Source organism: Athene cunicularia (genome assembly GCF_003259725.1).
Source record: "Athene cunicularia isolate RWA chromosome Z unlocalized genomic scaffold, athCun1 chrZ_part1, whole genome shotgun sequence".
Taxonomy (NCBI): Eukaryota; Metazoa; Chordata; class Aves; order Strigiformes; family Strigidae; genus Athene; species Athene cunicularia.
The window spans coordinates 23,723,486-23,746,941 of NW_020799142.1; the positions used below are offsets into that span (position 1 = coordinate 23,723,486).

Consider the following 23,456-nt stretch of genomic DNA (forward strand, 5'->3'; position numbering starts at 1 on the left):
TCCTTGAATTGAAGAAACAAACCTGAGTTTGTAACTTGAAACTGTATATGTGAGAAATAAGATATTTCAGTTTTTTTAAAAAAAACATTTGCCTTTAAAATTTTGAAGCAGCTGAAATGATGAATTGACAAATGTCTGGGCTAAACCCAATCTTTGTAAGACAACACCAGAATATAAGTTTAAAGATCTGAGAACCACAAAACCAAGGGTGTTTTAGACACAGTGTCAGAAAGCCAGGCTGCTAATACAAAACATACTGCTACGGATCTGAGAACAGTGCCCCAAATCACTAACACACAGCAACACACAGAGTCGGGTTTCATCATTGTTCTTCATTTCATAAAGTTATACGTATTTCAGTAGATGTTTAACTTTTCTCTAGCATTGATTTGTACAGTTATAAACCATTTGGTATTTTTGTTTTTTTCAAGGTTTCACACAAGATTTCTTTTTTATAAATGATTTGTTGAGTTCCCAAGTCATCTACTAATGTTGAGGAATGAGGAATTCCATCACATAACTGTGGAAGTGGTATAACAAAGTAGAGCATATAATTATAAAAGACTGTTCATTCTCAGATATTACATGATGGATTGAGAATATTGTATATATAGAATCTATATTAAATGGGAGGTTGGGAGAAAAAGATGCAGGCAGCTGTGCACTGGTCAGAGTAATTTAGAAAATGTACAGAACTTTAGAACAGTTCTAAGATAAAGACAAATACACAAATAAAGGGAGAGTAGAATGAAATGCTGTTGAGATAGACTAATCTGATACTTGTTTACATACAAGTGCAGTAAATATAATCTAACTTCAGTAAAGTATATCTTTTGTTGACATGTAGAAAACTAGGAGATTAAAAAGTGGAATTTAGAAAAGGATTTTTAGGGCTTTACCCCAATAGATAATAGCACATGCAATGAAAGGAAAGTTCTTGTGTAGGAGAGGGTTAGCTTTGAAATTCCTCAGGTGAGTGTTGGATCTGAATCTTTAGTACTTGTTTTAATCACTCGGAGACAAAAGCTCAGAATACAGTGATGGAATTTCCTGGTTATGCACAGTGCATTCTCAGTATCAAAGTGCTATATAGGAAGAAGTAGGTGACCTTGAGAACTACAGTAATGTAAACAGAATGAAATTTAGTAGTGCAAAATGTAAATCCAATCGAATGGAATGTGAGGACTGAGGCTGGACTAAAAAATTACTCTTTCAGCCAGAAGTTCATTAGTTGGAAACATTGGCAAATTACTTTGGCAAGTACAATCCTAGGAGCTTTGACCTGCTTTAGCTGAATTATTTATAGCAGAATTAGAGGAGTGTTAATGATGTTATGCAAAGTTCTAGTGAATGCATCAGAATAATTTGTGAGGTTCTACTCATTCATATTCAAGAAATAATGAATTAAAATTGGAGCAGATGCAAAGAAGGGCTCTATTCATACTATTCAGTAACCTTTCTTACAAGAAGATACCTCAAAAATAATGTTTACCCTAGCAAAAAATCTGAGAAGGAATAAATTCATAGAAAAGTTTGTGTGGGAAGGGACCTTAAAGATAACCAAGTTCAAGTAGGCAGGGACATCAAAGCCCCATGCAGCTATCTGCTCTCTGGGAGGGGATATTGTATCTCTCCATAACATTTTGTACAGTGGTGGACAATGCCAAGGAGAGGTTTCAAAACTAAGCACAGAGAGGAGAAGAAAATTAAAAACTCTCTGAACTGTCTGAGCCACAAGAAGAAGTAGGTGTAAAATAGAGAATAAACTTTAGTGGGAAAAAAGAAGATGGTTCTTTTCCATTAAAGCAATTAAAGTCTGGATCACCTCCCAGTAAGAACAGTCAGAGCCAAAGAAGTAGCTACTTTTAAAATGTATCTTGTTTAGTTCATTAACAGACTTAGGCAATAAGGTTATTTGTAATAGCAGGTGGCTTGGCTGAACCAGGTAGTTTCTTCCAGCCTCTGCTCCCAGTTGTTGCCTCTGTGAGGGTGGATATGTAGAGGCGTCTGTGGATGACAGATCACTGACACATTACAGATTTACTCTAAATCAGAAACGATTTTTTGGAGACCGAACCATGATGCTAGTGTCAGGTCTTTGAAATTGTCCGGTTCAACTATCTTGGTTGCCTGTAGCACGTAATTTCATTGCAGGTCTAGTCAGTAGTCAGAGCTGGTTCATGTATGCAGAGGTATTAGATTTTCTCACTCTTGAGCTTTTGACATATCAGTGAAGAATATGAAAGGCTTAATTATGCTCTTGTGAAGCTAAGGTGCTGCCTGTGGTGGGAAAGAAGTGTTTTATGGCAGCTGGGGAGGCAGTGATCCTCTCAAGCACTTTGGTTACCATGGTTGGGCAGCACCAGCAGGACAGGTCTGGCCGGTCTTCCCACAGTTTTCCATACTGTCTTTCCCTATGTGTGAAAGTCAAGGGAGTTCCTTGAGAAAAAAAATGGGATGAAAGGGAAAAGACGAAGGGGTGTAACTGATATTGAGTTTATAAAGCCCCAATTTGCTGACCTCTTGCTTAGATTAGTACAGGTTACCACATTGGTAAGTGAGCCTATTGCCTTGAACTTGAACTTTTGTTTCTATGCATGGTTGCTTTTCTTCCACGTGTATAACCACTGCTAAAGGTTTTGGGAGCTGTGCTTAAGCAACATGCATGTTCAGTTGCCAAACAGGACTATGAAGGCGAAGTGCTATACGTGTATGTATGTAACCCAGCTCTGTACAATAGAGATAATCTTTTCACATTGTTCTCTTAGTTTCTTATCCCATTTTTTTTAATCAGGCATCCAGTAATGTTCCTGACTGTGTCCAACACCGTGGAAATCTGCAATGTGCACTTGAGTGGGAGTAGTAGTAACATAAACACTTCTGGTGTTTATGCACTTCCCACAGACCTCTTGGAGCCCTTGTGTAATAATTTTCTTCAGTAAAGTAAACTGTGTAGTCATTAATCATCAAAATGTAGCGAGATCCTGCAGCTTGCCTGGCTGTAGAGTGCAGTTTGACTTTTTTTGGCATTGGCAAATTTAGGAAGGGTTGGGTTGAGTGAGTGTGTTGGGTCTGGCTGGGATGAAGTTAAGTTTCCCCACGGAAGCCCTCATAATGCTGTGTTTTGTATTTGTAGACAGAAAGGTGTTGATAACACACCAGTGTTTCGGTTACTGCTGAGCAGTCCTTGCACAGTATCAAGGCTGTCTCTCCAACATGGCCCTCTCCCAAGGCCAGTAGGCTGGGGGCAGGCAAGACACTGGGAGGACACATAGCCCAAGCAGCTGAACCAAGCTGCCCAAAGGAATATTGCATACTCTATGACATCTGCTCAGCTATAAAAGCTAAAATAAAGGAGGAGAGGAGGGGGCAGTAATTATTAAGGAACTTGTTTTCCAGAGCAACCTCTGCACATACTGTGGACCTGCCTCACAGGAGGTGACTGGACATCACCTGCTGATGGGAAGTAGAGAATTAATCTTTTTGTTTTTCTTTGCTTCCATGTGCAGCCTTTGCTTTTTCTTCTCTAAACTACCAAAGCTACTTTCTTACTTAACTAGAAAGCCTGATGAGAACATGGACAATTATGCATACTATTCAAGGAGCTGAACTATTTTCTCTACTCTCTTTTGTCTCTCTTCATAAACTCTTAGAGAAATGTAGTGTAACACCATTTGATTTTACAGTGATCAGTCATGCAACTGGCTATAACTTTTCAGGACTGGGTTTGACACTACAGCTGAGATAATGCTTCTTTAAAAGGGGAGATGCTGTTCACCCACTTCTCTCTCCACTCCTTTACTCTGCCTAGCAGTAAGCACTACCTCCTTTGCACCAGCTTTGGTGCTCACTGGACCTTTTATGAAGCTGATTTAACTTGCTGACCTGACAGAAGGTTTTTGTCAAGGTTGTTTGTCAGTTTGGAGCTCTGCTGACACAAGGAGGCTGAAGGAAGTGAGACCTCCTCACTTCATTGATCCACTCAGCCATGTTGTCAGAATGCCCCAGCTGCAGTCTCAAACACATGGTACGCTGCCCAGCAAGAAACTAGGTAGAGACAAGTTCATGATGGTGTCAAAGATACATGTGTTCATAATTCGAACAATGGTTTAGCCTTGCAGTGCCCAAATAAGCCTAGTGACAGTAGCCAAGTTCAGCCATGAGCCCAGATGGCCAGACAGGTCCACAGTGATGAGTCAGGTTAGGGATCAGGCCAGAAACTCAAGTTCAAGGCTCAGGGTCAGCATCCAGATCATTGAGGTGCCTGGCCCAGCACAGGCGAGGCTGCAACACTGCTACAGCATAGCTCAGGTGGGAGCCAACTATGAGGCCCTCAGCTTAAAAGCCACTGCAGAGCGAAGTGGGGGAAGGGTGCCCACTGAGGCTTCTCAGCAGAGCTTTCTTTCTGGAAGAGCTGTCTTCAAAGCTGGACACTTGTGCCATTATTGAAGCTGACACTGAGCCCGGGCAACCAAACCCCCCAGCCAGGGGGAAGGTAGAAGGGGTGTGCTCAGAGCTCTGGCAGCTTTATAAAAACATGCATTAGTCCAAAGCTAGAACTGGAGTGAAGTAGTAAGTGCTTGGATTTAGAGGGGGGCAGGAAGGCAAGGAAGCATGCAAAACTTTTTATCTTCCAGTGCTTACAGTATCTGATTTTTATGTTCTCTCTTGTTTAGATAGATAATCAAATACTACAGTAACTCTAAACACCATTTCCTTTCTCCAGAAAAAAAGAAGGTGGTGTGTTTGGAGAAGGATAGACATTTTCTTACAGTTTAATTTACCCAGTGCACAGGGACCATAGCATCATTTATGGTATCTCCGTTCACACACAATAAATGGAAAATTCTCATAGATGAGCTATGCTGTGCATTCACAGTAGGAATTCTTGTCTTCTGCTTTATATCAGCTATGAATGGGAAAGCTAGACTATAGGATTCCGGATCTTCCCTTTCACATATTCATTAACCAGCCACAAACAAACCCAACAGAATTTATAGCAGTTCATATGGGACTGTGGTTCCAATTAACACTCATAAAGCCTTTAAAAAATCACATGCATAAAACAAAAAAACACATATCTTTAATAAATTCCGGTTCTATCCTTCACTTAATTAGCATATACAGGACAATGACATGGTTAATGAATAATGAATAATTCATTTGTGACATTTAAAGAAAAATCTTGTCTAAAATAATCTTACATTTAAAATGTTCTGGGCTTACAAGAAGAATGTACTTGTCATCATAATGCAGTGGAATTATTCTCCTAAGTAAATTGAAATAATATACTTCAGTCTTTTGAAATGTCTTTGGATGAGCACAGCTGACAATTTTACAGAAGATTTTCTTATATTTATTCTTATTTAACATATTAAAACTGTATTTGGTTCACATTAAATAAGAACAGTTTTAAAATCCCACTGTCATCACTTTGTAAATAATTACACAGCTGTCCATCAGCAGTCTTGACGTAATCTTACAGAATATCACTCATGTAATTCTTCCTTCGTGTTGCCTGCTGTCCTGAGTTCAGTAAGATTGTTTCCAGAATAACATTCTGTTCCAGTATCCTGAAAGTCAGTCAAGGGTGGGTTTTGATGGGAGGATAAAAATGCTGTATTTGAGTCATTCTTAGCAGTCTACATGTGTAGGTGATTATCTTTTTTCACTACAGTTAGAAAACACTTCATATTTCTGTTACAGAAGAATAAAATCAAAATACGTCTATAAGAAAGAAAATATTCTGGAAGCTTCATAATTTTAAAAAAGTTTATTTAATGTGTGTATATTAAATATAATTAAGTAGAAATAATGTGCAAGGGTGGATAGCTCAGAGGAATTCCCTTGTCTCTATACTTTGCTGTACAGATTGGGATCTTGCTTTAGTCACTCAGTTCTGTTTTAATATTATGTCATCTGCTAGAGGTAAAACAGTGAAACTAAATCAGTAGTAGCTGCTTTAACTTGATCAGTCAGTTTAAAATTTGAAACAGAGATCCACTTTTATGTTATGCTTCTAAAAATGAAAATGTATTTATCTCTTCAAATTCACTGTCCCCATGCATGAGATTTGAATGGCAAAGGTAGCTTTTGATATTCTGAGTTTGATAAAACTCCTGTTTATGCAAAACTTAGATTTACAAGACCTCCTGCGTGTAGTGAAGATGTCTACCCTGATTTCCATAGTAATACCTCTAATTACAGGTATGCTATCCTGTAAGTATTCTTCTACATTCTTCTCTCTGTTCCTGTCTCCCCTCATGTAAGCAACAATCAAAAGTTTTTGATCATTGTCTTTCATTGTCTAACTTAACTTACTCCAGTCTATGGTGATGAAATAACTTATTTGCACTTCAGAGTACGAAGACTTTGATTTTGATTTTGTCAATTTTGCTTTTTGAAACATCTTTCATAATCTTTATAAACTCTTTCAGATAAAGCTAATCTCTGTGGGGATCTGGAACAGTATGCTCAAGATCAGATTCATTCTATATTACAGAGGTAACAACAAGAAAAGAGCCCTTTCTAAAGAACAACAAAAAAAGCTCTTTCTAAAGCAATTTCAAATACCTACTGATTGCTGCCATCCTCTAAATTCACAGTCAGATTTGACATGAGCTTAGCAGCAGCAACCCTTGCCATGTCTGCAACTCTATTCTGTGTGTAAGCATGAGGTGTCCCTGTTTCCAGTTTTACTGTGTAAGGAATAGAGGGTAATACATAAAGGACTGCTAAACAATGATCTAAGAAGAATGTCATGACAATGAATATTTAATATGCTTAGCCTGTGAAATGCAATTATTACAGATTGGGTTATAAGTATTTATTGTGAGTGTGCACTGATCAAGAGTTACAGAAAATGTGAGAAGAATAAATCTAAAGACAGTTAGGTGTCTTCTGAAATTAACATCTTCCAGCAAAGCATTTCAAGATCATGCTTACCTTGGAGTAATGCACTTCCAAGATTCTGTCAGAATGACATAGTTTTATAGTCAAGTCTGGGAACAAAATGAGAAAAAAGAGCACTAAATTAAAAAAAAAAACCAAACTTCTTTAGATTAAGAAATGGGAAGGGTATATTTGTCAGGCAGTGTTCTCATTGGAACAGTCTCAGGTCCTGAGGAGGTATCTGAAAACAGTTGAGGCCTTTCCTGTCTCTCAGAGAATGATGGGGCTTAGAGAAGGCAGGTGTAAATTGACTTTTCAAGACAGGGCAACCTAAGAGATAATGCATTGCTGTAAAGAAGCTGTCTAGTCACAGTGCACAAAACCATTGCTTTTAGAGGATGCAGATGCTGTCTCAATGCCTAAACGCATGGAAAGATTTACTTACCTCTCCCTTCAAATCAAAGTCTCCTCCTGTACTTGAGCACATTGTTTTTGTTAAGTCAATAACAGTGGGGTTTTTTGTTTTGCTAATCCAGGCTGCTGTTCACCAGTTTTGGAAATTTTTCTTACTTTTAATATGTACTCATTTTGGAGGAATGCTTTCATTTGGTTTCCCTAAGGAGATCGTCATTCCACTGTGCCTAGAACCTGCTGCTGGCATTTGGTAACAAATATGTTGGTTCCAGGTTCCTCAGGTCAGGAGTGCTCTCTCTCCTGCCTGACCTCTCAGTGCTGAGGCTGGCAGGTCATGATTTTTGAGACAACGGCTTCATCATCTGAGATCTAAGCTGTTTACAGGTGCTTAGGCATCTGCAAATTTCATCAGCTCTGTCCAAACAGGATAGCAGGTTATAGGCGCATTGTGATTTAGCCCCAGCCAGCAACAAAGCACCACACAGATGCTCGCTCACTCCCCGCAAGTGGGGTGAGGGAGAGAATCAGAAAAGTGAGAAAAATAGTGAGTTGAGATAAAGATAGTTTAATAGGTAAAGCAAAAGCTGCCTGAGAAGTCTTGCATTACTGCTAGCAAGATCCACCTAGCATTTGCCTCCCTCGTACTAGAGGTTTTTCATAATCTCAACATGAAAGCCTGTTGTATAGGACACCTATTTACTGCCTTATATGTCCATATTTGATTTTGTTGTGTCAGCTTGCTGTCAACAAACTGATTCATGTGAAACTGATAAATGATGAGATTCGGGCTGGGTGAATGCAAGGTCAGGCAGTTTCCATATTTCTGTAGCTCTAAGACAGTATCACAGAATCATCTAGGTTGGAAAAGACCTTGAAGATCATCCAGTCCAACCATTAACCTAAAATTGACAGTTCCAAACTACCCCGTATGCCTAAGGGCTATGTCAACCTGACTCTTAAACCCCTCCAGGGATGGGGACTCCACCACTGCCCTGGGCAGCCCAATCCAACACCCAACAACCCCTTCTGGAAAGAATATCTAATATCTAGTCTGAACTTTCCGTGGCTCAACTTGAGGCCATTCCCTCTTGTCCTGTCGCTTTCTACTAGGCTAAAGACACTCAAACCCAGCTCTCTGCACCCTCCTTTCAGGGAGCTGTAGAGGGTGATGAGATCTCCCCTCAGCCTCGTCTTCTCCAGACTAAACCCCCCCAGTTCCCTCAGCCACTCCCCGTATGACCTGTGCTCCAGAGCCTGCACCAGCTCCGTTGCCCTTCTCTGGACACGCTCGAGTCATTCAATGTCCTTTTTGTAGTGAGGGGCCCAAAACTGAACACAGGAATCGAGGGGCGGCCTCACCAGTGCCGAGTACAGGGGTCAGATCCCTTCCCTGTCCCTGCTGGCCACGCTGGTGCTGACACAAGCCAGGATGCCATTGGCCTTCTTGGCCCCCTGGGCACACTGCTGGCTCCTGTTCAGCCGGCTGTCAATCACCCCCCAGGTCCCTCTCTGACTGGCAGCTCTCCAGCCACTCCTCCCCAAGCCTGTAGCGCTGCTGGGGGTTGTTGTGGCCCAAGGGCAGCACCCGGCATTTGGCCTTAGTGAAACTCCTCCAGTTGGGCTCAGCCCATGGCTCCAGCCTGTCCAGGTCTCTCTGCAGAGCCTCCCTGCCCTCGAGCAGATCAACACTCCCACCCAACTTGGGGTCATCTGCAAACTGACTGAGGGTGCACTCCATCCCCTCGTCCAGATCATCAATAAACAGGAGTGGCCCCAACACCCAGCCCTGGGGGACACCACTCGTGACTGGCCACCAGCTGGATTTAACTCTGTTCACCACAACCCTTTGGGCCCGGCATCCAGACAGTTTTTTACCCAGCAAAGCCTGTGCCCATCCAAGCTGTGAGCAGCCAGTTTCTCCAGGAGAATGCTGTGGGAAACGGTGTCAAAGGCCTTACTGAAGTCAAGGCAGACAACATCCACAGCCTTTCCCTCATTCAACAAGCAGGTCACCCTGATGTAGAAGGAGATCAGGTTTGTCAGGCAGGATCTGCTTGGGCCTGAGCATCTGGTTGTCCTGCACGTGTTGTGTGATGGTACTCAGGATGAGCTGCTCCATCGGCTTCCTGGGCACCAAAGTCAAGCTGACAGACATGTAACTTCCCAGATCATCCTTCTGACTCTTCTTATATATATGGGCGTCACACTGGCGAATTTCCAATCTGTTGGAACCTCCCTGGTCAGCCAGGACTGCTGGTAAAGGATGGAACGTGGCCTGGCAAATACCCAGCCAGCTCCTTCAGCACCCTCGGGTATGTCCCATCCGGTCCCATGGACTTGTGTGTGTCTGTGTGATGCAGTAGGTCACTGACTGTCTCCTCCTGGATTGCAGGGGGGTCGTTCTCCCAGTCTCTGACTTCTGGCTGAGGAGGCTGGATTCCCTCAGTACAACTAGTCTTGTTATTAAAGACTGAGGCAAAGAAGGCATTAAACACCTCAGCCTTCTCCTCATCACTTGTTACCATGTTTCCTCCTGCATGTAGCAGGGGATGGAGACTCTCCCTGGTCTTTCTTTTGCTGCTCGCATACTTATAGAAACATTCCTTGTCATCCTTGACAGCTAAAGCCAGATTAATTTCTAGTGGACTTCAGACCTCCCGATTTCCAGCCTGCATACCCTCACAGCCTCTTTGTAATCACTGTGTGTGGCTAGCCCCTTCTTCCAAAGGCTGTAAACTCTCCTTTTCTCCCTGAGTTGCAGCCAAAGCGATCTTCTCTGTCATCAGCTTCTCTTACAGTACCTGGGGACTGCCTGCTCCTGTGCCATTAAGACTTTCTTCTTAAACAGTGCCCAGCCTTCCTGGACCACTATACCCTTCAAGACCATCTCCCAAGGGATTCTGTCAAGCAGGTGACAAAACAAGACAAAGTCAGCCCTTTGGAAGTCTGGGATGGCAGTTCTGATGTCCCCTCTTCTGGCCTCTCTAAGAATAGAGAACTATTATTTCATGATTGCTTTGCCCAAGTTGGCCTCCACCTGCCACATCATCCTCCAGTCCTTCTCTGTTCACAAAGTAGAGAACCAGCAGGGAACCTTCTCTGGTTGGTTCATTCACCAGCTGTGTTAGGAAGTTCTCCCCTACACATTCAGGAATCTCTGGGACTGGTCCTTCTCTGCTGTGTTGTATTTCAATGCAGATGTCTGGGAAGTTAAAGTCTCCCACAAGAACAACGGCAAGTGATCATGAGATTTCTCCTAAGTGCCTATAGAATATTTCATCCACCTCTCTGTCCTGGGTGGGTGGCCCATAGCAGACTCCCACTGTAACATCTGCCCTGTTGGCCTTCCCTCCGATTCTAACACAAAGTCACTCCACCCTGTCTTCACTACACCTGTACTCAAAGCAGTCATAACAGTCCCTTAGAGCACCACCTCTCCTTCCTTGTCTGTCCCTCCTAAAGAGCTTATAGCCATCAGCTGGTGCATTCAAGTCACAGGAGTCATCCCACCATGTTTCTGTGATAGCCACGACATTATAATTTTCCTGCATCATGGCTTCAAGCTCCTCCTGTTTGTTACCCATGCTGTGTGCATTGGTATACATGCACTTCAGATGGGCTGATATCCTCAGCACCTTTTTGCATTTAGAGGTCCTAAGTCTGGCCTGACCTTTCACAGGTGTTTCCACAGTTACTGATCCATCAATGTCCCTTGCATCTTTGTTGTACTGTATGTCTCCATCCCTTATCTCACTACGATAGCATGGTGAGGGTTGTTGTTGACACAACAGCCCACAAACTGTGGTAATCTACCCTGGGGCTTATGTCTGGGAGTTCCAGTTTCGTCCCCTTCCCCCTTCAAATCTAGTTTAAAGCTCTCTCAGTAAGCCCAGCTAACTCCTTCCCCAAGATCCTTTTCCCCCTCTGAGACAGGTGCATCACATCTGATGCCAAAAGGTCTGGTATCCTGTATCCTAACCCATGACTGAAAAATCCAAAGCTCTGCCAGTAACACCAGTCTCAGAGCCACAAGTTCATCTGTTGAGTTCTCCTGTATTCTTCTTCACCCATCCCCGCAACTGAAGGGATGGAGGAGAACACTATTTGTGCCCCTGACCCCTTTTAACCAGTGTCCCCAAGGCCCTGAAATCTCTCTTCATCGATTTAGGACTTCTCCTGGTAATATCATCGCTACCTACCTGAAAAACCAAGAGAGGGTAGTAGTTCTTAGGTCTCACTAGAGTGGGGAGTCCTTTACCCGGTCCCTGGGAAGGCAGCAGACTTCCCTGTGAAACGGGTCCAGTCTGCATATTGGACCTTCATCACCCCTCAGAATGGAGTCAGCTGCTACTATCACTCAGCAGTGCAAAAATTTTTCCTTGTCCATTTTGTGGAGAACAGATCACAACTGTAGAATGATGGCAACAGTGAAGTCACACTAGCATCTGTGGATAGACTACATCATCCTTCAGATACTGGACTATTAGTAATGGGATACTAATTTCAGGATGTGAAAGGCACTTCTGGGCCTTATTTCATTAAATCAGAATTAGTTATTCTGCTTTTTCAGAGCTGTTCCTGGGTGTCCATACTGATCCAGAAGTGGGTAGGCATCTTCTGTTGAGAATGTACTTACTAAAGATTTGTGACTATCTTACCCTTGGCAAGCTCTGTTCCTGTAGCAAACATGCTCAAGGCCATCCACTACCTGTTCAGTGCTTTGGTCATTGCTGTGGTGTCATCACTGGTGCTTTCCACAGAGGCAACATGTCCACCTGGGCAAGTGGTTTCGTTGAGAAATATAGAATATAGCTGTTCTCTGGAAAAGTCCTGACAACATTGCATCATACTCTGATAACTTAGAAGCTACTCTAAACAATTCAGCTTTATTATATATTTCCTGAAACACTGTGATTGACGTATTTCAGTCTCCCCATAGTCGGTGATGTTAACTTGTTTCCATGCAGAGATTTACAATCAAGACATGAATGTTCTGTCTTAGGTTCTTACTGCTTATGTTTAGTTGTGCTGTCATATGGGATGTTCTCCTATTCTGATGGCATCTTCTTACCAGATATCTACTGGGTACTCTATCAGGTGGCTAAGGCCTACTAGTATTGCCCATAAAATCAACTCAATACAAACCTGCATAAAATTATTGGAAGGCAGCTGAATACTTTGCAGTCCATGAAAGGACAGTAAAGAGCAGTGGCCTTTGCTGTGTGTGTCTCCAGGCCCACATCTGAGCTGTTGCTAAGCCTGTGACTGACTTTGTTTACAAAACCAGCAGTCTTTGAGGGAAAGATCTTGCTTAAGTTTTGTAGCACCATGACTGTTTTCTTTTACCTAGCCTTGAGACTCTACATCTACTCTCTTCACCCCTTGCAAACTCTTCTTTCGTCTGCCTCCCCATCCCTGTATTTTTATAGCAACAGACAGCAAAGAGATTCAGCCAGCCAGCCAGAACAGACTTTGCTGCCCTCACACCAGAAATGTTAGTGGACGTATTGGGTGTAGGTGTGGTATCAGGGGCCTGCAAGGATGGCCTCTATGAGAAGAGGTGAGGGGCTGCCCTATGCTGGACAGAGCTGTCTCCACAACAGATGCACCATAGGACACGACTGAGTCCATCATCACCATCAGTGAAGCTGGTAGTACCTGTGTGAAACCATATTTCAGAAAGGGTAAAATTTTGCAAGGCAGTATATTAAGAAATGAGGGAAAAAAGTGTGAGGAACAACAGTGTGACCACCAGGGTCAGAGAATAAGGGAGGAGGTTCTCCAGGAGTCAGAGCATTACTCCTTTGTAGCTCATGGAAGAGACCATGGTGGGGCAGATACCCACACTGCAGCCAGTGGAGAATCCCATGCCGGAGCATGGTATTTCCTGAGGGAACTGCAGCCTGCAGAGGACCTGACACAGGAGCAGGTTCTCCTGACAGGAACTGTGGCCTTTGGAGGATCCACACAGGAGCATATTTTTTTCCTGAAGGACTGCAGCCTGTGGAGAGGACCCACACTGGAGCAGTTTTTAAGGGACTGCAGCCCAAGGAAAGGACACATGCTGGAGCAGAGGAGTAGTATAGGGGAAAAATTGAAGGAGGAATGAGTAGCAGAGATGAACTAGTGCATACTGATCATAATTTCCCACTCCCCGATCCTCCCTGGATTGCTTTTGTGGTGGGGAGTAGAGGAGTCGGGAATGAAGGAGTGAATCTAAGCCAGCTAAAAGGAGTGTGGGGAAAAGGTGTTGTTTTGATTTTGACTCTGCTTCTCACCATACAAATCTGTTTAACTGTCAATAAATTAAATTAATTTTCCACAGGTTGCATCAGTTTTGCCCAGGATGGTAATTAATAGATGATATCACAGAATTGCAGAACAGTTTGGGTTGGAAGCAACCTCAAAGATCACCTAGTCCCAACCCCCCTGCCATGGGCAGGGACACCTTCCACCAGCCCAGGTTGCTCAAAGCCCCGTCCAACCTGGCCTTGAACACTGCCAGGGAGGGGGCAGCCACAGCTGCTCTGGGAAACCTGTGCCAGTGTCTCACCACCCCCACAGGAAAGAATTTCTTATATCTAATTAAACCTACCCTCTTTCACTTTAAAACCATTACCCCTCATCCTATCCCTACACCCCCTGATAAAGAGTCCCTCCCCATCTTTCCTGTAGCCCCTTTAAGTACTGGAAGGCCGCTATAAGGTCTCCCCAGAGCCTTCTCTTCTCCAGGCTGAACAACCCCAACTCTCCCAGCCTGTCCTCACAGGGGAGGTGCTCCAGCCCCCTGATCATCTTTGTGGCCCTCTGGACTTGCTCCAACAGATCCATGTTTTTCTTACATTGGGGGCCCCAGATCTGGATGCAGCAAAGCAGAAGGGGAGAATCCCCTTCCTTAACCTGCTGGTCACACTTCTTTTATGCGGCCCAGGGATTCAGCCTTCTCAACTGCAAACACACATTGCCAGGTCATGCTGAGCTTCTCATTAACCAACACCTTCACGTCCTTCCCTGCAGGGCTGCTCTCAATCCACTCATTCCCCAGCCTGTATTTGTGCTTGGGATTGTCCCAGTGCACGTGCATGACCTTGCACTTGGCCTTGCTGAACATCATGAGGTTCACACAGGCCCACCTCTAAAGCCTGTCCAGGTCCCTCTGGATGGCACATCCCTTCCCTCCAGCGTGTTGACCACAACACACAGCTTGGTGTCATCAGCAAACTTGCTGAGGATAAACTCGATCCCACTGTCTGTGTTACCCACAAAGATGTGGAACAGCTCCAGTCCAAACACTGACCCCCGAGGAATGCCACTCATCACTGTTCTCCACTCAGACATTGAGCTGTTGACCACAGCTCTCTTATCCACCAAGTACTCTATCCATCAAATCCATGTCTCTCCAATTTAAAGAGAGGGATGTCACACAGAACCTGTAAAATGCTTTGCACAAGTCTATGTAAATGACTTTAGTTGCTCTTCCTTTATCCACCAGCACTGTAACCCTGATGTAGAAGGCCACCAAATTTGCCCTTAGTGAACCCGTGTTGGCTGTCAGCAGTTACTGCCTTGTTTTCCATGGGCCCTTGCCCAGTTTCTAGGAGGATCATCAGCTCCTTGACCTTGTCAGGCACAGAGGTGAGACTGACTGGCCTGTAATTCCCCATCTCTTACTTTTTTCCTTTTTTTAACAATGGGGGTTATATTGCACCTTTTCCAGGGCAAACTTCACCAGACTGCCACAACTTCTCAAATATGATGGATAGTGGCTTAGCCACCTCATCTGCCAGTTCTCTCAGGACCTGTGGATGCTTCTCATCAGTTCCCATGGACTTGTGCACCTTCAGGTAGCTTAGATGGTCTTGAACCTGATCTTCTTCTACAGTGGCTAGTTCCCTGTCTTTATCTCAACCTACAAGATTTTTTCATTTTATTTTTGCCTCCTGTCTACTTGAGAATGGGGGTAAGAATGGCAGCATGGACATTTGGCAGCTGACCACAGTCAACCCACCAGGTGTAAAAAAAAAAAAAAAAAGGCTTTCTCCTGGGTTTTAGCTCAGTCGTTTTATATGATAAGCAAGAGGACTTGCTTGGATTTGACACTCATGCTTATATAGCCTTAATCTGTGTATGAGATCAGAAAATGCTCTGCCCAGTGTACAGTCTAATGGAGTACATGGGACATTTGGCTGTACCTTAATGAGATTTTGCCTCTAATAGCTTTTGCCTGCACATTTTTTTCTCTCTTTTTTTTTTTTTTTTCTATAAGTGTTTTTATTGCTGCCCAGACTTTTCCTGCTTGAGTGTTGCTTTTCTGTCAAGGGCAAATTAGCCACTCAGTAGAGACCCAAGTATGTCATCTGTATTTTCCTTTTCCAGTCCTTATGTTGTGTAACTCAGTTCTGCTGCTGTGTTCCTTCTTCTGCTGTTTCTAGCATAAACAATTGGTGATGCCCTATCTTCTACAGAACACCACAGGCCTGCCTTTATTCAGCTCATGATGCACAGACCCAAAGACTCCCTTCGCCATGCAACAGCATAATAGTGTTTGCGTGAAGAGGTTACGCCTGCAGCCTGGAATGCCTTACAGGGAGAGATGGCACAGTATGGCAGGGTCCCTGGCCTCCATCTGAAATAATTGTTTTGAAAAAGCATGGAGCAAAGCTGCCAGTCTCTGTTGATCTAATCAGCCTCCTCCATTTGTCCAGAGCATCTCTGACAGTCTTGCATGTCTACTGTCTGGCACTCATGGTTTTCCTTAGTGGCCCAAAGCGCATTCAGCAAGCACTGCAATGGAGATTTTGCTGTAAGAGCATGACTAGGCATGGCATTGAGCTTCTGTCCTGATTCAATGCCCATCCTTTGTGGCATCCTTAGGGATTCCTTCCAGAGCCATGATCTACCACACTGTCTTGGGATCTTTGTCCTCTCTCTTAGGTGATAATGAAGCAAACTCACTGGAGCTTTTCTCCTTTTTGTGGTTGGCTGAATTTTGTCAGACAGATCCTTCCAGAGGGAAGGGGATTTCTTTGTATGCGGGCCAACTAAACTCAATAGTGTCAATATTCCTTGCCAGAACGAAGAAGGTGTGTCCCAGCTGGATGGATTTAACTGGTAATTGTATCTCATTGTTTCTGAATTGTAAACCTAGAGGAATTGATGGCTAGGGAAGATTCTGTTGGAATGTTGGAACAGTGGTGTATACCATGGTAAAAGGATACCAACAGCTATGTGAATAGAAGTGTTGCCACTACCCCTTGGAGGAGCTATATACAGTGTATCTTGAACATCCTTTTGATTCTTCTTCATCACATTATGGTGATGAATTCATGCACAGTTACAGGCTTTGTAATTCTCTGCAAAGTGAGGACCTCTAACAAGAGTTCTTCCTCCCCACTCAAATTCCATTTTTCCCTGTCCTTAGAACTGTGATAGTCATAGCTTCTTTGCTTTTGTCTTACACTCATGTCCAGTCCATTTGTGGCATATCAGCAGTGATGTCCATGTACTAGGTGGCATTTTCAAAAACTTGGTCTTACCTGCACAAACAAATAAATAAGGAATAATGACTCAACCTGGATTCGTGATGCCTTTGTCTCCAGCCCTGAAATGATATATTGCATCATGTTCTCCACTGTGCAGGAGGATGCTATGGAAAGTACACCAAACATTGGACACTCAGTAGGTTTCACTGTTTGGTGCTCTCAGGGAGTGTCTTGAACATGCAGACTTCAGACGCAGAAAAGGACTAGGCATCCTCCATTGCTACAGAATTCATCCTCTTGCTGGCAGTACAAAATGTTCCCTTTTTACATAATTATGAAACTCTCTTGTGTTTATACATAAGCAAAGAATTATATCCTTTCTGACAATGAGCAGCAGGCCTTTCCACTCTATAGATTGTTTTACTGCTCTTCTTTCTTCTTCTTTTTCTTAAATCAAAACCTTATTCAGTCCCTCTGTAAGCTTCCATTTTAGCCTGACAGACTTAGGTCATTAATCTTTCTACTGTGGTCTGGAAAACATCCCCAGACTCATTCCCAGATGTTTCGTTCACTTTCTTATCCAAAATGTGCACCCTGTTGGTGAATCTAAAATTTTAACCCAATCATGGGTACTTTTTTTCACAGTGCCATTATAAACTGCATGTGTTCCAGATCATTTGCAAACTCAATGCATAAATAGCTTCACTAAATCATTAAATTTACCAATTTGAATTTTCCCAATTTGTCTGCTAAATTTGTCCATCACCACCACTACTACCACATACTGATTTTGTTTTCATACTAGTCTGTGTATCCGCAGGGAGTAGGAGAGGTAATTAGCTTCTACTGGAGGACCAAGACTACTTGTTAATGAAGGCACATGTATTTGCTGAGGAGGTCCACTGGAGCAAGGTCACAGCCCCCATTTTGAAAACCTCTCAGGCTTTCATTCAGACAGTAACTGTTTTGCTGTGCAAAACAGCTGCAAGATTTCTGCATGCCATGATGTGGGCCACAAACATTCACTTCAGAAGTCTGAAATAAGTCTACATTGTTTGTCTATAATCTAGAAGCATGTTCTTCTGGCAACTGGACCCTGAGAAATGCTGATACCATGTTAAAAAAGGAAGGCTCTTTTTTTATTTTTCATTACTTAACTCTTATTTGTGCCACTTAATACTTTGATTTACTTCCTGGGACCTTCAGAGCAATGGAAACTATTTTAGAATTCTTTCAGACATCTCTGTCTCCTGCATCACTGCACCTCTGCTTGGTTAATGGCTTTTAGAAAGCTCTACATTCCAAGTAATGTGTAAATGATAGATGACATGCTATTCCATCTTTTTGGTTGCTGTAGCAACATCACACTAAACTACACATTAGTCAGTAGTCCAGACCAGGACTTGTTTTTAAAGCATGGTTTACACATTATGACGACTATTAGAAACAAATGCTAAAACAGATAATTGACTATATAAGCCATTTCAGCAGAATAATGTGCATGAGAAAGCATTATGTTGATTTGGTTTAGAACTGTGTATTAAGCTCCATACATAGATCTTTCAGATTTCCCTCACCTCCTCTTAATGGTTGGACTGGATGATCTGATGGTTGAACTGGATGATCTTCAAGGTCTTTTCCAACCCGGGTGATTCTGTGGTTCTGTGATTCTCTTTGTCCATGCAAGTACATATTCCATTTTTCATATGCATGCAATGAGGAAAACAAATGTGCTTCAAAGGTAGGTAAAACCTGAGAAGTTCTTTGTGAAGACCAATGTATCTCTGTCTTGTATCTGTGATGGTCAGTCACATGATGTTGCTGTACTTGCCATGGTCTTTTTGTTTCTGTATATAATACGATGACACAGATTTTAGGAAAATCAAGTAGAGAGATTAGATCTGAGAAACAGCTATCAAAACATCCTGCCCATGAGAAACAGTATGAGGTATTAAGAACTATTTAGGAAATTGAAAATAAAATGTGAATGTTTAAGTAAGTTCTAGATAAGAGGTAATGTGTTTTAAACTTTGGTATGAGCAAAAAATAAACACTTCTTACATGTAAAGCTATGAATTTATTTTTATTGTAATAGAAAAGTCTAATCAAAGAATTCTTACTAGTCCAGATCTAATTGTTACAGAAAAAGAAAATAAACTACAATTTCAGAAAAAGTCTCAAAAATAATAACACAATGAAAATTGTTGTGCACATGTTTCCTAATATCTAGCTCTTCTCTGCTCATCTGTTTGCTACCTCTGGCTGCTAAGGTCAAAAATGCTAGTCTGCCTCGAGCAGAAAGGAAGGGAAAGTACTGCAGCAAACTGTCAGTGCTCCGGGTCTTTCACTGAGAGGAGTGAAATGTCGATGCTGGGGCTACTTGCTCTTCTTCACTAGGAGGAATATGATATTGGTGTTCATGGTTTCTTCGTCCCCTTTAGGATACACTTCCAGCCATTTATATGTTTGCTAATGTTCTGCACCTTGCTATTTATTCAATGGTTGGTGGGTTACATTGCATCCAGGTTTACTCTGCTTGGTGGGTTTTACATAGTTTGGATATTGTTCTTCATTGCCTTTGCTCAGCTCAGTGTAGACGTTCTTTAACTGACCATGGGTGAATTGCTTACAGCCCTTGCGTTACGAGTGTCAGCTACCTCTTATCAACCCATGCCTGAACTCCTCTAAACTGCACCTTGTGCCCTTGTTCTCAAGGCTTCTGCTATCAGACCAGGTTTGTATTCCTCTAGACTGAATCATTATGCCATTGTTAAATATTTCATCATATCAGAATAACTACATGTTACTACCGTATATAAAAAATAGTTATACCATACAAAAAAGAGAAGTAAAATAAATTTGAGAAATTATTATTATGCCTAAACAAGACACCCCACCCCACCCCCCGAAAGGTGCAGGCAGGCCAAGAAAAGTTCAAAATATGCCTGACAAGCCTTGGTCCTCTGGACTTGCAAAGCCAGTACAGTCTGCAGCCTGTCGCGAGCAATGACAGTGGTGTGCTTACAGGGACAGGGGCTCCAGTAGAAGACGGCTGTGCTCTTAGGGGAAAATGGCTTTGAATTGGAAATGCAATTTGATCCTGGACCACAGTTATGACAAGCATCAAGGTGCTAGAATTCAAAATATCTGTAAACATAATTAAAGAAATGGGAATTCTCACATTAAGTCCATCTCTGGAGAACCAAGTACTGTTAATTTCTACTGACATGTATTTTTCAGTTTTCCTATTAAGTAAATGCTAAATATTCAAAGTGTTGCCAAACTTGAAAGAAAAGAATTGAAGCTGTTGTTCCTTGGTAAACCTTTAAATAAATAATCCCTTCATGGTTAACATCTGTGAATTACATACATCAGAATGAGAAAGAGGTTGATGATTTGACCATAAAATGAAAAATTAGTCGGTTAGTTTAAAAAGTTGCTTGAATGTCCATTCTGGTTAGCAAATACTTAAAGTTTTACTTTCAAGGACGACCCTGAATGTGTTGATATGGGTGCAGTCTTCACATGGTTTGCTTCATAATTTCTGAGGAATTGTTCTCTTTTCTTGCATCACATTTTTCGTCTTGTTTGAAGATGTATCACTACTTACTATGCTAGAATTATTCCAATTAAATAAGTGGCATATTATTTCAATTAAATAATCTCACAAGTGGCAGTGAGATCAGGGGGATATTCTCGGTCTTCTGTCAAACACTGTGATTTTGTTTTGCTTTAATCATGGGCGTTTTCCATGCATTCCATAGCATAGAAAACCTGCTGAGTTTTATAGGGGTTTTATAGTTTGCCCAATGAAGCAAAAAGCTTCATGGGTGTCTTGTGTACCTTCAGCTGACGCTAAATTCAGTGAGATTTCTCTGCATATACTGGTCTGAACATGGACAATGCAGAGCAAAATAAGAGATTAAAGTGTACATGGGATTGGTATAGCAGGTAAAATAACTCAGTATTTAACTTGAGGACTGATAGCTGTATTTTTATTACTGGTCATTTTTAGAGAGAAGATAATGGCTCAGATGAGCTTTTGTCTATTCAGTTAAAGTGCAGTGATTTACAAAAGAAAAATAATGTGATTTTTTTTTCCCTACATAGTATTTTTAAGGGACTGATTAGAACCAGTGTAAATTCAGTATTTCAGACTCTTTACATGTTAATTACAAAGTTTAGTTGACTTAATTGCCTGTGCTTACCAACTGCTGGTGTCATTTTTGTATCCTGCTTCTCCCAATGGAAAAATCATGAGTTAGCATTCACAGACACTGAAAATATTGAACTAAAAATGAGAAATAAATCAAATCAATGCTTTGCACTATAAAAGACACCAAAGGCCTTTGTTTTGGAATTTTCTGATTCAAGCTGGAGATTTTTTTTAAGTTTCATGGAATATTTTAGTACTGAATTTGGTGTTTGGCATTAAAAGTGGATCCTGGCGATGTCATGGAAGGAATGATGCTGTAATTAGTAAAGACTTTCATTTAGGGTCTAAAGAATATACATATTCACTGTATATATTCCTAGTAATTTTCTTTTCCTATTTCATCATGAGTTGCCATTTTTTATTGTCAGCAATAGTTACTTCAGACAGTTTTGCAAGTTATATAAGTAGTCTTACAGGCAACTTGGGCTTCTTGCAGTCAGTGTTAAAAGTATGTCTGAGCCCCACTTGGTGCAGCCACTGTTCTGGTGTAAGAGTACTTCAAAGCCAACATTTCTTTTGTCAGAAGCAGTTGTAATATTTAGCTCAATTGGAAAGAGAGTGGGCAGGAAGGAGAATTTATATTCCTAATACAGAACTAGGAAATAAATATTATTCACCCTTTAAATGTATTATTAATAAATAACTTGGAAAAAGGTTGTTAGACAAACTTTCAAGACAGTTTAAAGATTTGTGCATTTCAGCCAAACAATATCATAATTAAACATTTCCTCCTTCAAATCTTCCTCTAAGATCAGATATCCTGATCTTGTGTCATACCAGTCTTTATTATAAGTATTTTAGTTAGGATCTATATTTTTCCTGGTAATCTCATTATTACGTATCAGTATAATCAAGCAGAAGAGAAGATAACTATTTAAATTATGATTTGCAATGTCAGGAAGTTACCAGATACCAATTAATTGGCTTTAGGCAAGATAATAAAGAATTTTCTTTAGATTCCATAATTACTGTGCTCCTGAAATTAAATATAAGATCCAGCAAATTGTAGATGATTGCAAGCTTGTGGAAGGTATTGGGAAAAAGCAGATAGAAGTTACAGTGGAAAACACTTTATGTGTCTAGTAAGGACACATTCCTTCAGATAGGAATAATCTTCTGAACTGTCTCCTGTGGTATTTCATTACAGATGTCTGTAAGTGCCTAGTGTGGCACTTTGGCAAAATCAAAGCATATAAGTCCATCATTTGCAACATCTACCAGGTGCTTGTATTTTGATTTTGAAAATGACCTAGGTATTTAAGCTTTGGCTTCTGCATGTGTGCCATTGGTGTAGCTAGAAAGACTCTCTATTCAGCATGCTGAAAACATCCCTAATTAATACCAACAGTATAGTTCCTCTTTTCCCAGTTATAAAATGCATTCTTTATTTAGCAGTGCTCCTGACCCAAAGTAATTTCTTATGATATCCCTAAAGTTTGCAGATCAGACCTTGGGTTCTGCATGCAAAAGTGTAACAATAACAGAGCCCAACTCTCCTCCCTTGTGTAGTGGACTCCTTGGGCTCTTCCTGTGGCAGTCTAGCTGCCTCGCTAGCCTGTCACTGGAGATCTCTTTTTTCTGGGCAGCATTTACAGCAAGAGCTGCAGGAGGAGGTTGATCCGTATCTGCATCCATCTGCTGAGTCTCTGTGGCCCGGTGTTTGTTGCAGCTCTTCCTCTACAATGCACAACATGCAATACAGGGGAACAAAATCAACACTTGGGATCTAAAGTCCACAAAAGTTTTTGGACGTGTGGAAACTGAAATTTATTATCCAGGCCTAAACCTGATTAATATCAATTCAAGAGTGTGTGAAATTTGCTTTGTCAGCCAACAAAAGCTCTTTCTGTCATTGGTATTTAAGAAGTGGTGGTTATTTTAATTGAAGCTCAGTTACATATTCTGTATCAGTAGGTCCTAGTTCATCTCATATTTATAATCTTGGTTAACTAGAACCAAGGCCAAGAGGATACTGATAGAGATTTTCCAAGGATTTTAGGAAGATAAGGCATCCAATGACTCATGTATTTTCTCTCTAATAATGCCTCCTTTATTTTTAAGTAACCTTTTTTCTCTTAGCAGCTTGCCAGTGTATTTTTCTCTTCTGTATGCCAGCTATCCATATGGAAAACAAAAATGGTTGAAAGTTGGTCTGTCATAATAAAACTGAAATACGTTGTTGCAAGCTTGTTTGTTCATGACATTTTATGTGGTATCATGTTTTGTAATGTCTAGATTCAGAGCTGAAAGAGTTCCTGCATTAAAACAGTATTCCTCTGCATTAAGAGAGTCTTCAGTGGTTTTTTGAGACAAAATAGATTTAGCTGAATGGATCATTGAGTTTGTGACCCAAGTCACAGATTTTGGATTGTAGCATAAAACTTAAAGGAAATCTTTTGGAAATTAAAAAAAAAAAACCAACCCACACCAAAACCCACCCCCCCACATACACC

General features: G+C 41.6%; 1 protein-coding gene across 7 annotated transcripts in view; it reads left to right on the top strand.

Moving 5' to 3' along the window:
- PRLR (prolactin receptor) overlaps positions 1–23,456 on the top strand; it is a 130,011-nt gene that overhangs the window by 66,091 nt on the left and 40,464 nt on the right. The window lies entirely within an intron of this gene.